This window comes from Leuresthes tenuis, unplaced genomic scaffold (genome assembly GCF_036924035.1).
Source record: "Leuresthes tenuis unplaced genomic scaffold, fLeuTen1.0.hap1 SCAF_10, whole genome shotgun sequence".
Lineage (NCBI taxonomy): Eukaryota > Metazoa > Chordata > Actinopteri > Atheriniformes > Atherinopsidae > Leuresthes > Leuresthes tenuis.
In genome coordinates this window covers 36747728-36763746 of record NW_027325364.1, presented here as the reverse complement: position 1 = coordinate 36763746, position 16019 = coordinate 36747728, and the positions used below count along the sequence as shown (strand labels likewise).

The 16019-nt window shown below is 41.8% G+C and overlaps 1 protein-coding gene across 2 annotated transcripts in view; it reads left to right on the top strand.

The window, feature by feature from the left end:
• Positions 1-16019, top strand: part of cdk14 (cyclin dependent kinase 14) — a 228156-nt gene that overhangs the window by 33398 nt on the left and 178739 nt on the right. The window contains exon 1 of one of the 2 annotated variants that reach the window (XM_072395032.1): positions 14533-14672. The exons of the other annotated variant lie outside the window; for it this stretch is intronic. The gene's annotated coding sequence lies outside the window, so the exon portion shown is untranslated. Of the gene's footprint in view, positions 1-14532; positions 14673-16019 lie in introns of those variants that run through there. 2 annotated transcript variants of the gene reach the window in all.

Below are 16019 nucleotides of genomic sequence, written 5' to 3'. Positions count from 1 at the left end.
CCTCGGTTGCTCGTTCATGCCGCTTTGCATTACTAAACATAAGATTAGTGATTTATGATCACTTCTATTGTATAGAAATACCATTCCTCCATAGATGTAATGTAGGAGCCAGTGGCACTGTACCAAGATGGCCGCCCTGTAGGCACACCCCTCTAGAGAGCGGCAGCAGTCAATGCGGCGTCTATGTATAGATGTCCAGAGTGGTGTAAAAAGACAGTGGCAACACTCCCATAGACTTCTATAGAAAGAAAGGAATGCAGAATAATAATAATCAGCTTGTAAGGCACTAATCTCTGCAGTCAGCCTTGAAGGCAGCTGACTGACTAATGGCATGCAATATGAAATCATCATTATTCCAATAATTAGCCTGCAAGGCACTAATTTCTCCAGTCACTCTTGAAACTAACTAACAGAAAAATGCCTTTTGTATCAACAAACTAGCTAAGCTAATGTTAGCAGTAACTTGCAATTAAAAATTTCAAGCAGCTCAACTAACCAGTTTATTTACAAAAATACTGTATAGTCATCACACTCGATAGGTGCCGGTGAGCTCATTGATTGTGTTGTAGCTCGCAAACTGACTGGTTGTTGTTGGGTGCTTGTGCAGCCTCCCAGACGAAGCAGCCTGACCAAACGTCCGAGTCACGTAAACCTGACCAATTAAATATTGAAATGAAATTCTGTCCTGGTGCCTGTTTTTCCATTTGGTATTTTTGATCTGAGCCTGAAGGTGAAATATGAAAAACCAGGTATCTTTTTTTTTTGGTGTTATAATGAAAAACAAAAAACAAAATAACCAGTCAGTTTTTCATTATTTGATTTTTGATTGGCAATTGAAAATGGAAATAACGAATGATACCCTGATTATGAATCAGCCTTGAGCTGGGGATATTAGAGCTAAGCAGGCAGTTATGCAGATTACTCATTACTTTGCAGATTTCAGGTGAAGTAAGACTTAATGCTCTAACCCCCATTTGGTCCATAGAGAGTGCAAATTTCATTATACTCCACAAAAGGAGGTGTGATCATTTATGTAACTGTGCATCCTTCAGAGATGGAATTGCAACTGTTGTTGAACAATTGGGACTACAGTGCTGCAACATAACTCTTGTTGAGATCATCCAGCTTCAAATTCCACTCCGTATCTAATGATGAATTCCAAAAGCTTTTTCTTATAAGATGAAATATCTGCTAGGTTATCAGGCTGGCTGATTGTCATGTGTAACTGGCCTTTTGTGGATGTGTCCTTAAGGAGAAGTTATCTCTCTTTGGGGGCAATATCATCAAGAATAATATTTATATTTGACTGGAGGATGTTGCATGTTCTCCCGGAGTATGTGTGGGTTCTCTCTGGGTACTCAGGCTTCCTCCCACCATCCAAAAACATGCATGTCAGGTTAATTAGAGACTCTAAATTGTCCCCAGGAGTGGAAGTGAGTGTGTATGGTTGTGTCTCGTTTGTCTCTGTGATGGACTGGGGACCTATCCAGGGTGTACCCTGCCTCTCACCCTGTGACAGCTGGCATAGGCTCCAGCACCCCCCACAACCCTAAATTGGATTAAGTGGGTATAGAAAATGGATGGATGGGTGGATGGAGGAACACTGGGTTTGAAGTTGTTTGGTGGAAAAAGAAATATTAAGGTAAGCTGCAGTAATTCACTGATGTTCAAGCTCTGAATGCTAGGTTTCAGAAAAGTGAATGTCCTGTAAAGTAACTGTAGTATGTGCCCAAAGGCATTTTCAGTCTGGGTCATATCTACTGTAGTTTTTGTTTTCCTCTGCACCGACTTAATTCTTTTTTTTTTAAAATGATAGTTGAAGTTTCAACTTGTGAAGTTTAGGAGGATCTTTTGGAAGTATACCTTTCATTCATTCAATCATTTTCCACACCTTCAAGGTCACAGGCAGGTGTAGAGCATCTATATTTTGCAAAATAACTAAATAAGCTTCAAATATAGTCTTGTCATCAAGATTCTTTTTTCACTCTGTTACATGAATTCTGCATTGATTAGGCAGTGTAAAATTTGTTGGGGAAATTGATAAACCCAAACAAACCTTGTCTGCTTGACAAAAATCAACCTTCCTTTGGGTTTCTTCCTTACTGCTTACCTTGCAGCAGGCCAAAATAACTGCTGTCAGTCTGAAATGTCGAGCAAGATATTACCTTTCATGATGGTCCAGATGTGGAAGAAAAAAGAAAAACTATATATTTTTCTGACCTAATGAGTAAATAGATATCAGCTCTTCTCTTTGACACAATATTGTTCATCCTGAAAATTGTGTTGTTGCTTTCACCACAGCCATTGAATGGTGTGTAAGTCTTTGTACCTGCGTGTTTGCAAAAGCTTGTGTGAATGTGCTTGAGCAGTTTACCCTATCTAAAGACTACAGAGGCTCTTAGAGAGAGCCTCTTAGAGAGAGCCTGAAATAGAAGAGGCACGTGGGAACATTGCATATTGATTTGTTGACTGCAAGCTGCTGCTCAAGGGCAGCCTGAATTGATACGATAAGATAGGTCCTGATAAGATAAGATAAGATAGACTGATAAGATAGGTCCATACGGGCTTTTTTATTATGAGCTTGCATGGACCAGTATACGTTCCAGTAATAGTTGTACTAATAGCTGACTGTTCACATCCTTGTTATAAGCCTTTAATTAACATGTATCCATTTAATCAGTATTAGTATTTAATGAGTTCAGCTGGAAAATATTGGAGAATGTCTACTTTATGGATAAGTTACTGTAAGTTTGAGGTTTGAAGTTGAATAAATAAATGCCAAAGTACAACTTTTGTCTATCTCTGAGCCACTTTGACAAAACTGCGGTATTGATGTTATAGGAACAAGAAGGTGATCAGCCATATCTTTATGACCACCTGCTTGACGGTGACTCTGCATGCTTCCCCAACAACTCTGACCAGTCTGGGGCCTGGATTGGGCTTGCACAATGAATCAGAATCAGAAACAGTTTTTCATTTAAGACTACATTAGTTTTCTTATGCTTGCTTACAGTCAACCAAGCACAAATTAGGAAAAGAGAATTGTGTTGGTTTAAAATTGGCAGAACTTCAACATTGAGGGTGGACATGTCGGCGCTTTCCACTTTGATTTTTATACCTTTTCTTCTAGAAAGCGACTTACAAAGTTGAAGATATAACAAGCTATATAAAGCTAACAATAAGCTACATAGAAGGAACCCAGGAGTCCGACTCTGTCAGAGGTGACAGAGTAGAGATAGGGTGCAGGCATAGAAGGAAGTGCAGAAAGATAAAGTGCAGAGATAGAGGGGGGAGGGAAGTACAAGGTAAGTGCTGGGATAGGAGATGCTCTCTGAAGAGCTGGGTTTTCAGGAGCTTCTTGAAGATAGACAGGGACGCCCCTGTTCTGGTAGCGCTCGGTAGGTCATTCCACCATCGTGGGACGACACATGAACAGAGTTTGGATTGTCTTAGGCGTGGTGTAGGAGCTGCTAGACGACAATCCTGGGACCAACGGAGGGAGCCAGTTGTGACAGAAGCCTTTGCAAGAGCATTCAAGTAGATAGGAGCCGTTCCATTAAGCACTTTGTAGGCTAACATCAGGGACTTGAATTTGATGCAGGCGGCTAAGGGCGGCCAGAGGAGTTCAATGAACAGAGGGGTGACGTGTGTTCATTTAGGCTGATCGAAGACCCGACGTGCCGCCGCGTTCTGGACCATCTGCAGAGGTTTCATAGCACAGGCTGGGAGACCAGTTAGGAGAGCATTGCAGTAGTCAAGGTGGGAGATGACCATGGCCTGCACCAGGAGTTGGGTGGCATGTTGGGTTAGGTATGGTCTGATCTTTCTTATGTTTAGTAATGCAAAGCGGCACGAACGAGCAACCGAGGTAACGTGATCTTTGAAGGTTAGTTGGTCATCAATCATGACACCCAAGTTTCTAGCAACCTTTGATTGAGCAAGAGATAGGGATTCAGTTTGGATGCAGATGCTGTGGTGTATGGTTGGTTTGGCTGGGAAGACCAGCAGTTCAGTTTTTGGGAGGTTAAGTTGGAGGTGATGGGCTTTCATCCATGTTGATATGTCAGAGAGACAGTCTAAGATTCATGCTGAGACCGTGTGGTCATCAGGTGGGAATGACAGATAGAGCTGGGTATCATCAGCATAGCAGTGGTATGAGAAGCCATGTGATCGGATGATCTGGCCCAGTGAGGTGGTGTATATGGCAAAGAGAAGAGGTCCCAGTACTGAACCTTGGGGGACCCCTGTGGCGACGTGGTGCGCTGCAGAAGTGTGACCAAGCCAGGATACTTTGAATGTATGTTTCGTCTGTTTCTAACCGGGAGTTTGTTCTCCCTGTGATGCCCATGCTAGAGAGTATGGACAAAAGGATACTGTGGTTGAAAGTTTCAAATGCAGCCGATAAGTCGAGCAGGAGAAGTACAGAGGACTTAGCTGTTGCTCTGGCTTCTTTTAAGGCTTCTGTCACAGCTAACAGAGCCGTCTTGGTGGAGTGTCACTTTTAAACCCAGATTGGTTTGGGTCAAGGAGGTTGTTATGTGAGAGGTAATCGTTGACCTGCTTAAAGACCGCCTTTTCAATGATTTTAGACAGAAACGGAAGGAGAGAGACCGGACGATAATTCTCCACATGAGTTGGAGGGAGGGAAGGTTTCTTGAGCAGCGGTGTAACCTGAGCTTGATCAAACTTCTCCTACAGATTTAATGTTAACGGCTTCAAACTTTGTGTGCTTACTCTTCAGCCACGGGGGATTAAAAATTGTGATCAGATTTTTGAAATTGTAAAAGGTGTGTCTGTGGCAGACCCTCAAACTTTGACGACTCGCCACTGCTCACCAAAAAACACAAAGCCCGAGCTACAAGGCAGCGAAGCCCTATTGTATCCCTTGGTGTTATTATTATTATTATTATTAATGATATCATTATTATTATTATTATTATTATTATTATTATTATTATTATTATTATTGTTATTATTATTATTATTATTGTTATTATTATTATTATCATTATTATTATTATTCTTTGCACCTTGATCGTATTTTTCAGTGCTTTCCCGTGTGTGAAAACTCGCCAATTTTGACATGCGCATCAGGCCTGGTGCGCCATTTTGTTTTACTGCGTCATAATTGCTCTATAGCGCCCCCTAGAAAATGAATAAATATCTGTGATGTGGGGCTTAGTTTTGAGTTGCCGGACGAAATTCGGTACACGGTGGTTTCGCACGTGTGAAAACTCACGAATTTTGGCATGCGTGTCAGGCCTCGTGTACACTATGTCTTAGTAAAGTTGATTCAAAGGGACTCTGTAGCGCCCCCTGCAGATTCACTAAATACATGTGTCGTCCAGCTTAGTTTTTCGTAGCTGGACAAAATTTACTGCACGCCTTCGTCATGCCAAGGTGCACAAAACAGCCTTGGACTTCGTAGCGCCAGGTCCACAGGAAGTCGGCCATTTTGAGTTGAACATGCAAATTGGTGCCATTTTGCCATTTTACACACCTCGCATTTGATCAAACTCCTACAGATTTAATGTTAACGGCTTCAAACTTGGTGTGCTTACTCTTCAGCCAGTCCAGAGAAAACTACGGATCCAACATTGCTGCAGACGTGAATAACTCACTTTACTGTATTTACGCTTATTCTTAGCCAGCCATTTTAAACAGGATTCTACGTCACCCGCTCTGGCCCTTGGAATTCATTTGACTATGGTCGCTGGTGTCTCTAATGCCACGTTCCTAAAGATAGAGCTGGCAATTAGCACGGTCTGTCCTCAGCGGGTGTGAGTGGGGAAAATCAATTTGAAATGTGGACAGGCTGATGGTGAACCATGTGCTTGACTTTAGGGCAATGACTCCTCTTCCTGACAGTAACCCAGCCAGCCTGGGGTCCCGGCTATTTGGGTTCTGCTAGGGGGTGGCTAATGGAGCTAGCCACGCTAGGTGGCTCTTCATTTGTGGTTTTCAACGGTGCAGAGCCGAGCTTCCAATTCAGATAATCTCGCCTCCAAAACTACAAAAAGACTACTTTTGTTACATGTACCAGTATGGCTAAAGGAGGCAGAGGAGTAACTAAACTGAAAGCAGGCGATGGAAGGAGCGAGCTGGTAGCCATGCTAAGCTAGAGTACCAGACACACTGCTAAAAAGTGAAACTAAAGACTAAAGATCTGTAGGAGTGAGTGTTAAAATAGAACAAGTATGCGATAGAGTTAACAATGCAAAAATGTGTTAATTATAAGGAGAAAGCCCTGTGATGGACTGGCGACCTGTCCAGGGTGTAACCTGCCTTTTGCCCGATGACTGCTGGGATAGGCTCCAGCCCACCCGCTACCCGATCGACGGATTGACGGTATAGAAAATGGATGGATGGATATAAGGAGAAATAAAGTGATTAATAATAGTCCAAGAGGAGCAAGAAATTCAACAGTGCACAAACAAGGTAGCCTAATAGGAAGTGATAAAATAGTAGTGATGTGTTATTCCTGAGTCAGTCGTTCAAAACTCGAGATTCTTTTTATTGACGGGAGTTACGAGTCATTGTCTCCATTAACTCGTTCACTGACTCACCGCTGCTATTTCCAGCTAACTTCAAAGAGGAAACATTTGACACAACTGTTATGCTAAGGGCAATTGCGTAAATGTATCAAGCTAATTGCTGTATTAGCTCCATGGCTGAAGCAACAGCTCTGCTCCAGCTCACAGCTCAGAGCTCAGAGCTCAGAGCTCACTCATCTCCCTCCCAGCTCATAGAGCCCCTCCCTTATCTGAGAAACTCACTGCTCTGCTCAATTCAGGACTCATATCTGACTCGCGGTTCACATCAGCTCACTCGCTCTCCCCCCCAGCTCATAAACTCACCAACTCGCTGCTCTGCACAATTCATGAATCATGACTCATATAACCGACTCGCGGTTCAAAGGCAGCTCACTGCTCACTCGTACTCCCTCCCAGCTCGTAGAAACTCGCTGCTCCGCACGATTCAGGACTCATCGTACACGACTCGCAGTTAACAGGCAGATCACTCGCTCTCCCTCCCAGCTCGTAGAAACTCGGCATAATTCAGGACTCATTATACCGTACTCGGAGTGGTTTGGAGCTTGTTTGTACGTTCGTGGAGCACACTCTGGGTGACTGATTCAAGTGACTCGTAAACACCATTCACTTTAGTGAGTGACTCATACAAATTCAAGTCAGTAAAGTGAACCAAGTGTCCCATCACTATGCAATAAGTCTTACCGCAAAGTGTCAGCATCCAATTCTGGTCTCTTAATAGTTGTGTCAAGGTCAATTCAGCTTCTGAAGCCTCACTAGCACATGCTAGCACTATGCACTGAGACTGTGATACTTTGTGCAGGTTTGCAACAGTATAATGTTGTTACTCATGTGAGATCTGGAGCAATGTGCTCAGTGATGGAGAGGGATTATAGCGCTTCTTTGAATTCTGCAGCAGCCCAATCAGTTTCATGTTGCTTGCGTGTCATTCGGGCTGATTTGTATTCTGATGCTCGTCAGCAGCACTAAGCTGTAGTTTATCCCTCACAGTGAGCAAACAACAGAGTGTTTGACCAGAACCATAAAGAAGTAACTGTCTGAAGGCTCAACCCCTCAGGCCAACCTGTTGTTTAAGGAATTAGTACTAAATTAATTGCATGGCTGGGCTTGTGAGAGTTTGATTTCTGATTTGCTCTGTGTTTGTGATTTGGTCTGCTTTTCTATTGATCTGTCGGGCTCAGAGGTGAGCAATGTGAAACAAACTACAGAATAACAATCACAAGTGATAGAGAGCCAAAATAGAGGTTCTCATTCTTCTGGAGGGAAGCCATGGACATCAGAAGTATTCTAAATCCTAATGCAGACAGCAGGAGGGAACAACTGCACACAGGTACCCTCTCTGAGTTCAAGGGAAGTTTATGCCAGGCATGGGTGTGCATATCATTGAACATTTGTTCACATGCACAAGCAGACATGCACACACAAACAGACAAAGAAACCCATATTTACAACTGTGCTAAGAACAGCAGCTGGGCGCTTCATCCTCTCTTGGTCACCCTGGTCTCCATCATGGCTAGCATTAGGTGGGTATGGTGCTTCTGCCACATTATTCACTTTTGTCTTTTTAAACGATTGGATCTTTTCTCCAAACAGTAGGTTCAGGTTCAGGGATGTATTTTTAACAAGGGAGGATTCAAGATCAGCAGCAAAAGACTAAAAGACATATCCCTCATCATGTCCTCCCCTGCATGTCTTTACATACTCTGTAATAAAATGTGTTCCACAACTTCTGTGCCCATGCAGGGTGCTAAGCCAATTATCCCATGTAGGCAGTGTGACTTACTGGACTCCCCTGAAGCGGACCACGCTGCTCCGATCTCACTTGGGTTTTGCAGTTCATGTTTAACTCCCATGGTAATTTCCAGTTTTCTCTGACAGCATGGGTCTGCTGACCTTGAAGACTAAAAACAAGTAGAAGTGAATGTAGTGAAGAACTGTCAATATGAACTGCGTAGACTTGATCTGATTGCATTAGATAACAAGATAACAAACGTATTATACAACTACATGACTGTGCGGGTTTATGCTGGATGGTAGAGGTGGACTCTTTTGTGCCTTTAATAGGACTCTTCACTACCTATTAGATTTTTGTGAAGAGCAATATCTGTTATCAAAGCATGCAAGTATTTAGTTTTTATTGTTTTAGTTTTCACATGTTATACTTGTTCTATTAGATAAGGATTTGTTAAAAATTTGTTAATGTTCATATTTCAAAATCTGAGCATTCTTAATAATTTAAAATATCATGGCTCTTTGAAAAAAGAATGTCATGATATAATTTGTAGCATGAATTGATCTTAAAATGATAATATTATCATTTGCCACAGTTATTTCTGTGACAGAAAATTATCCAAGCAAAAGTAGTTCCTGTGACAAGCCTAGGTGTATTCATGGTTGTTTTTGTTTTGAAACCTGTTTTCCATCATATCTTCTGTCAGGGCAATAAAATTCAGGGAAGTGAGGCTTGTTTTTAAGCACACATTTTTATCAAACGAAAGTGATGGAGGTTTAGAGTAAGGCTGCTAACTACTCCATAGCACCACACAGCATTCTATAATTTCCATTAGTCTTGCTGACCCCTCAGAGCATCAAACACAATTGTCTTTATGGTTTCTCATTTAAATGAATACATATACAAATTAATGACTTTTCTGTTGAGTCTGATAGATGATGAATTATCTGCCTTTGACCATCTGGGAGGAGGGTGGATGTTCCCCCTCCCAGCCCTGCTTTGACTGCAGTATTGAGGAACGCAGTACACAGAGCAGCATTCAAAGGGGAAACCTCAGCTTTGAGTGTCATCAGTCCATTAGTCAAGTTTATTTGTATAGCATATATCATGTACAAAACAATTCAAAGTGCTTTAGATCAAATAAAAACATTACAGCGGGGAGTGGAAGAAGCATTAAGAATACATCAAATAATATAAAGAGAAACAATTAAATAATTAAAATGAATTAAAAATGGTTAAAAACAAGCAAAAGTCTAGATTACATTGCCGTTTCAAGTTGTCATCATTTTCATAGACATGGTGAGTAAGTGCCCTTCACCACTTAGCTTGGTCAGTAGGCAGGTACTAACCATCCGTACAGCACTGATGATAGCATAATTATTAGTTTTTCAGTTTATGAAACAAAATTGCGATCACAAATTGCGGTAGAACTGACCGTCAGACATGACAGCATCACCTCCACTGTCAAACACACCTGTTTTCATCACTTTTTTAGAATTCATTGTTCCTTACGTTCTTCTACCATGTGAGCTCCAGCTTCCACCGTGTTTGTACTGCAGTCATATGATGTCTGCATTACTGATGCAAACACTTAATCCAATACTGTAGGATATACTATCACTACAAAGTAATGGGATATTCTTATAGTGGTAAGAAATTATACTACTATGTTATGTACAGTATGTCATGGCGCAGCCCTCATCCCACAGCCTGAACTATGGCACTCGGATGAAGGAGAACTTGAACTGGCAACGTGAAAAAGAGCTTCTATACATGTTTACCTATTTAGCCTCCACATATACTGTTGGTGAGGATCCCATTTTCATCCGTGCTGGCTGATTGTTGTTTCCCACTCTGCAGCCTGTATACAGTTTGTGTAGACACACATACACATAGTATATGATTATTGTTGATTTAATTTAATCTAATTTTGGTTATTTACATTTTTCTACACTTTTTAAAGGTATCTTTATACATATTTTGTGTATCTTAATGTACATATTTCTGTGCTCTTATTCCATATTGCATACTTCCTTTAAATTCTGGCAGGAGCACCCGTGACAAACAATTTCCTCCTGGGGATTATTAAAGTATTTCTGATTCTGTTTCCATTTCACCTAGTATTCATGAAGTCTTTCTTGAAACAGGCAAAATCCACCAGAAATGTATAATATTTCGACTGTTTCCACTTTGTCTTTTTCACAACTTGGAGATGCAAATCAAGTGGCGGAGCAACTATGGATAGTCTACTGGAATGCAGAAGTTCTATAATTAAAACAGTTCATCATATTACTTAATTTAATCTTTAACAAGTCCAGATTTTTTGGGTTTTTCTGATACATTCTAGCCATCCATAACTAATCAGCTGTAAGCTTGTGAGCTTCCGTGAGGAGTTTGCATGTTCTCCCAGTGTATGTGTGAGTTATCTCTGGGTACTTCCTTCCACCATCTAAAAACATGCATGCATGTTAATTGGTGACTCTAAATTGACCCAAAGAGTGACTGTGAGCGTGCATGGTTGTTTTGTCTCGTTTGTCTCTGTGTGGCCCTGTGATGGACTGCGGTCCTGTCCAGGTTATAACCTGCCTCTCGCCAAATGACTTCAGACCCCTGCAACCCTGAGTTGGATTAAGAGGGTATAGAAAATGGATGGAAAGAACAACATTCCAAATTTTTTAGCTGGCAGTAATTCTTAGTCTTAATTATGACACAAATTTTACCACTATGATATTTCAAATGGTGCATTTAGGTTGAAACAAACAGTTCAGTTAAATTATTGTAAGGGCAGCTGTTTCTCAGCAGTAAGTGTGGTCATCTGCCAATCAGTGGGTAGGTGTGTGTGAATGGGTGAATGTGGATTTTAGTGTAAAAGCACTTTGAGTTATGCAAATTTCAATGAAATTCATTTCAGTTTATTTATATAGTGCAAAATCACAACAAATGTCATCTCAAGGTACTTCAGTGATATAGTCAAATTCAAGCTAATTAGAGTCCAATTCACTGTAATCATAATACAATCAAATCCAATTTATTAAATTAGAAATTAGTCCAATTCATAACTACAAAGCTTTTCTTTGGTCCAATCTCCCGTTCTGAGCGTACATGAAGTTACTGTGGAGAGAAAAAAAAATACTGTTTTAACAGGAAGAAACCTCTGGCAGAACCAGACTCTGAAAGGATGGACATCTGCCTCGACCAGATGCAGTCAATTTACCATTTAACAAAATTCCCTTTAATATAACTTAGGAGCATAGTTAGTCTAATGTCCAGCAGAGTGAAAGAGTGGTAGAATGAACGGGAAAATGTGGTTCGACAGACTGGTGAAAACACTGTCTGTTATTCGGAGGAAAGTCATTACACTCATACAGTGATGAGGGTAGTGACAGTGAGTGTCTAAATAATTTACAGTATATTTACATTACACCCAAAGCAATAAACTCTTTAAACTTTATTCCTGTATTGTGGAAGCAACAGACAGTGGTATACACAGAGTGGTAATCAGTCCAAAAAAAAAATCAATACTACGAATAGATTATGAATGACTGCATTGACTGGATTGTAGTTTTAGTGTCCTGATGACATTTTATATTCATTATTCATGTTCATGTCACATATCTACACATTTATTGTATTAGGATTTCAATAGAGAAGTGGTTGATTTTTATTCAGACATTCACAGGCTGCTAATATCCATCTGTGTGGCAGATGAAACATAAAATAGCGTGTTTTCAGTTGAAACAGAGCAGGTATTACATTAAAATATGTCTCAAAGCTGCAGTAATGAAACATGAATGAAATGGGCTACACTGTCAGGAATTAAGAAAGTAACTTTATTAAGTTTAAAATGACTCAACCTACTGTAAGTGGCATCAGTTAGTTAAGTACTTCATCATGTTTTCAACTCATGTTGGTCATCCTTTAAAGCCAGAGTGGCAACCCACAGAGCTCCTCTCTACAGTTCACCTCTTTAAGCTCTGAACAGGAACAATGTGATGTGATCCTCTGAAGCTCCAGAGCATGAAACATAGGTTACCATGGTGACAGCTCCTGGTTGTCATAAGGCAGGTCACATGCCAGTGGTTCAGTGCTCCCACTGTCACCACATATAGGCATTAATTGGCAGAAAATACCATTGGCAGTGCCGCAGACCAGTCAACCTTTTTTGGATGATTGGATGGTTGGCTGGCTTGATACTAACGTTGTCGAGTCTCGACTGCATACCGACCTGTTGCTTGGAGACACCCTAGGTCTGTGTTATCACCGCTGCCACTGTGGTCGGGGAACCTCCGTTTTGAGTCTTGTACTTGACAGCCTGGGTCCTGCTCCTCCCTGCCACTGTGAGGTGCGCCTAGGAGAGCCTGATGCCATCCATTGCTATCACCATCACATAGCTGGAAGTCCACGTAGCATCCTTGCTATCAGCTATAAATAAAGTGAGTGACCATGGCAACGAACATGAAAAGATGAGTGAATGCTGGCGCGACCTACACTCGCTCACCTGCTCTGCCTCGGCTTTTAAGCCTCACCTGGACTTGCTCACCTTGATGCCTAAGTTGCCCGTTTACATGCCAACAATGTGATCCTACAGCTATACATCTGGTCCGTGTTTGATGGGACTCTCCTGTCGCTTGCTCGCCAGCCCGTGACGGGACTGCTCCAGTACTCAGGTGTGGAACTCCTGAGACTGTGCTTCCACCTGCCCGATCCTCCACCGACCGCACTACACCTCCACCCGGACATTGCTTTCCTCCCCCGTCGGAGATACATCCACCAGGGATCCCGCCGGAGCTTCCGAGTGGACTCTTCAAAACCAATCGAGTCCATCTGCTCCAACTCCCGTCGCTCTCCACCTAACACCGGCCGTGCTGTCCTGAAACTTGCCTTTTCCCAATGATTTCATTTGCACTGTGTCATTTTAATATCATTGCTTGTGTTACATTCTTTTTAACCTATGTACGGTGACCTTGAGTGTCCAAAAAGGCACCTATAAATAAAATGTATTATTATTATTATCATTATTATTATTATGAGTGCATTAAAGGCATGCATAAGGAACCATATGCCACATCTTTTCCCAGTCAGTGCGATTACATGAGTGATTTAATCAAATTAATATCTAAATTGCAATAAAACTGAGTTATTCAGTTCATGTAGACACCTCGAATTAAGACCCCGAGATAACTCGATCCAAATGTAGACGACAGTGGATCGGATCGAGCGTTCTGCGCATGCTCAAGATTTTTTCCCACGATCGTCACCCGGAAGTCAAAGGAGACGATATTACTGTTGTTGTCGATCCCGTCGGAAAGAAATAAACAACGCGATGGCGAATGCGCCGTTTGTGCCGTAACCAGCTCAGCACAAATGTAGAGGGACTTCATCCTGCTCTTCGTTCGCCATCTTTCTCGAATACCTTAGTTTTGTTCTTGTTGTTGCTGTTGAAGACGTCAACAGGAAGTGGCTCTATTAGCAATAGTTGAAATGGGGACAGCGCCACCTATGGTACCGGGGTATGACATGCTTTGTGCCAGTGATTCCATTCATTCTCCACCATATATCCAAGGATAATTACCCTCAGATAAGGAGCAGAACCCAACTATAGCTATAATTGAGTCAATCTCATCATGTGGACCCATTGAGTGTCATGCTGCATTTGTTTGTCTGTGTGCTATGATCAGATTTTAATTGAATGATATCTTGTATCAGATCATAATTTTTTTTTATGTTAGTATTTATTTTTTTTTAACTTTGCATAGATGAGGCAGAAGTTCTTCTGGAAAAGAAACAGTCGTCTTTATCTTTTAACAGTGTCTTATAGCAACCATGGTTTCACATTTGATCTGAAGCACTGTGGCCCAGTTACAAAGGCTCATCTTCACTTAGCGCAGCTCAGATTCACACAGACCTATGTTGTGACTACATCACTGTAGCCTGAGCTGCTGCTGCTGCTGCTGTAGACACAGTTTGCTTCCTGAAAATCCTTTGGGCTGTACCATCTCAAAACTGAACAGGGGCCCTCAAGAGTTTCAAGACATCCTATCAGGGAGGCTTTTTTCTCCTCTCCTATTCACTGCATGACATCTACCCTCTACCACATTCTTCTCTGATTAATCATAAGCTCACTGTCTCTCAGGTAAGTCATTCAGAATCAGCGTAGCCTGTTAATATTTTCCACTGCCCCAGATTTCACTCCCCCCTCTGCTTATAGTTCAACCCCATCCTTTCCAGCCGACGAAGGCAGCGGAAGAAAGGGAAGGGAGAAAGAGTGTGTGTGTGTGTGAAACAGAGGGACGGAGATGTTTTCAGCTGGTTTGCAGGGAGAGACGTTGGTGTGAATGTGTTCTGTTTGCTCATCATAGGATTCCAGGTGAGCTGATTCCTCCTGGAAGGTAAGAGGACAGCTGAGATTGATGCTTACTTTGTCGTGCATCCTTGTCATCATTGTCTGTCTTCCCTTGCTGGATACATCCTCTCTTCTGTTTGTGAGTGTGTGTGGATGAGCATGAATAGGATTCCCCAGACATACCATACATGTAATACTGTAATAGGAAAATGTAGATATGCAGGCATTTGGGCTTTTTGTGTGCATTTAAAAAACAAATATGAATTTATGCTGTTTGCATGTGTGGACATATTCTTAAGGGGTTTTGTATGAGGGGGTGATGATGTGTTCTCATGCTAGTATGCCAGCTTGAAAGTGGATGGTCCCTCTGAGTGTTAATGTGTCTCAGTGGGGATATGTTGGTCTAATGGAGAGTATGCTCCTCCTGCAGCATTTTCTGCTCACTCTACAATATGTCATCTGGCCTTTGCAACACGCATCTTTTTTTCGGGGCCCACAGGGATGGAATGTTGGTACTGTGGAGAAAACAAGGGAAAGAGACAGGGACAGGCCATTTTCCATCTTTGATAGCATCTTGTGGACACGTAGAGAGGTTTTCTGCAGGGCCATATGCAGCTCTTTGGGAAGACACCAGGCCAAGCTGTGAGGAATAAGCAACAGAGAGAATAAGAAAGGAAGGCTTAAACAAGAATAGCAAAGCAGGAATATCAGTGTGTCATATGTATGAGATTGGATAAGTGTAACAGAGCCAAATCCATAGCATGGTCCAGTGTTGAATGCTTTCTGTGGAAGTCATGTCACCTAGTGCAGGCTTTACTGTACTTATGTGCTAGTTTTTACCAATGGTTTAATATACTTAAAATGAAAAAGGTATTACACAAAGTGAAACGTTCTGGAAGAATGTAGAATAGCCTGACAGAACTGCTGCCATTACCTACTCCAAGCTGCTCCTGTGATCTGTGTTTTTGTTTCATCTTCAACATGCACCCAATCTGTTTGTTCATGCCGTTAGGTATTATCAGTGCACATTTTTGCACTGATACACATGAGTCAGGAGCTACCTACTCTGCCGAGTAGCAGATTGTTGTGACCAATTCACATTGATGGAGCAAACACCATTATGAATAGTTTACAAGACACAAGCCACAAAACATTTGCAACCTGTTTTAAAGCGTCATACAACAACTGTTTCTTCACATCCTTGTTTTCATCAAGTAAATCTGGGGCATCAGTGCTGGCTGTGCTGGGCCCTGGAGAGGTCAGCACAGTCCTGCATCAGACCTCCATACAAATGGCTGTATTCAGATACAAATCCTCACAGATGGAGTCAGGGCATGTGGGGGGATTCTTATCAAGTGACGACAGAATGAAGGTGTTTGCTTTAGAGGCACCT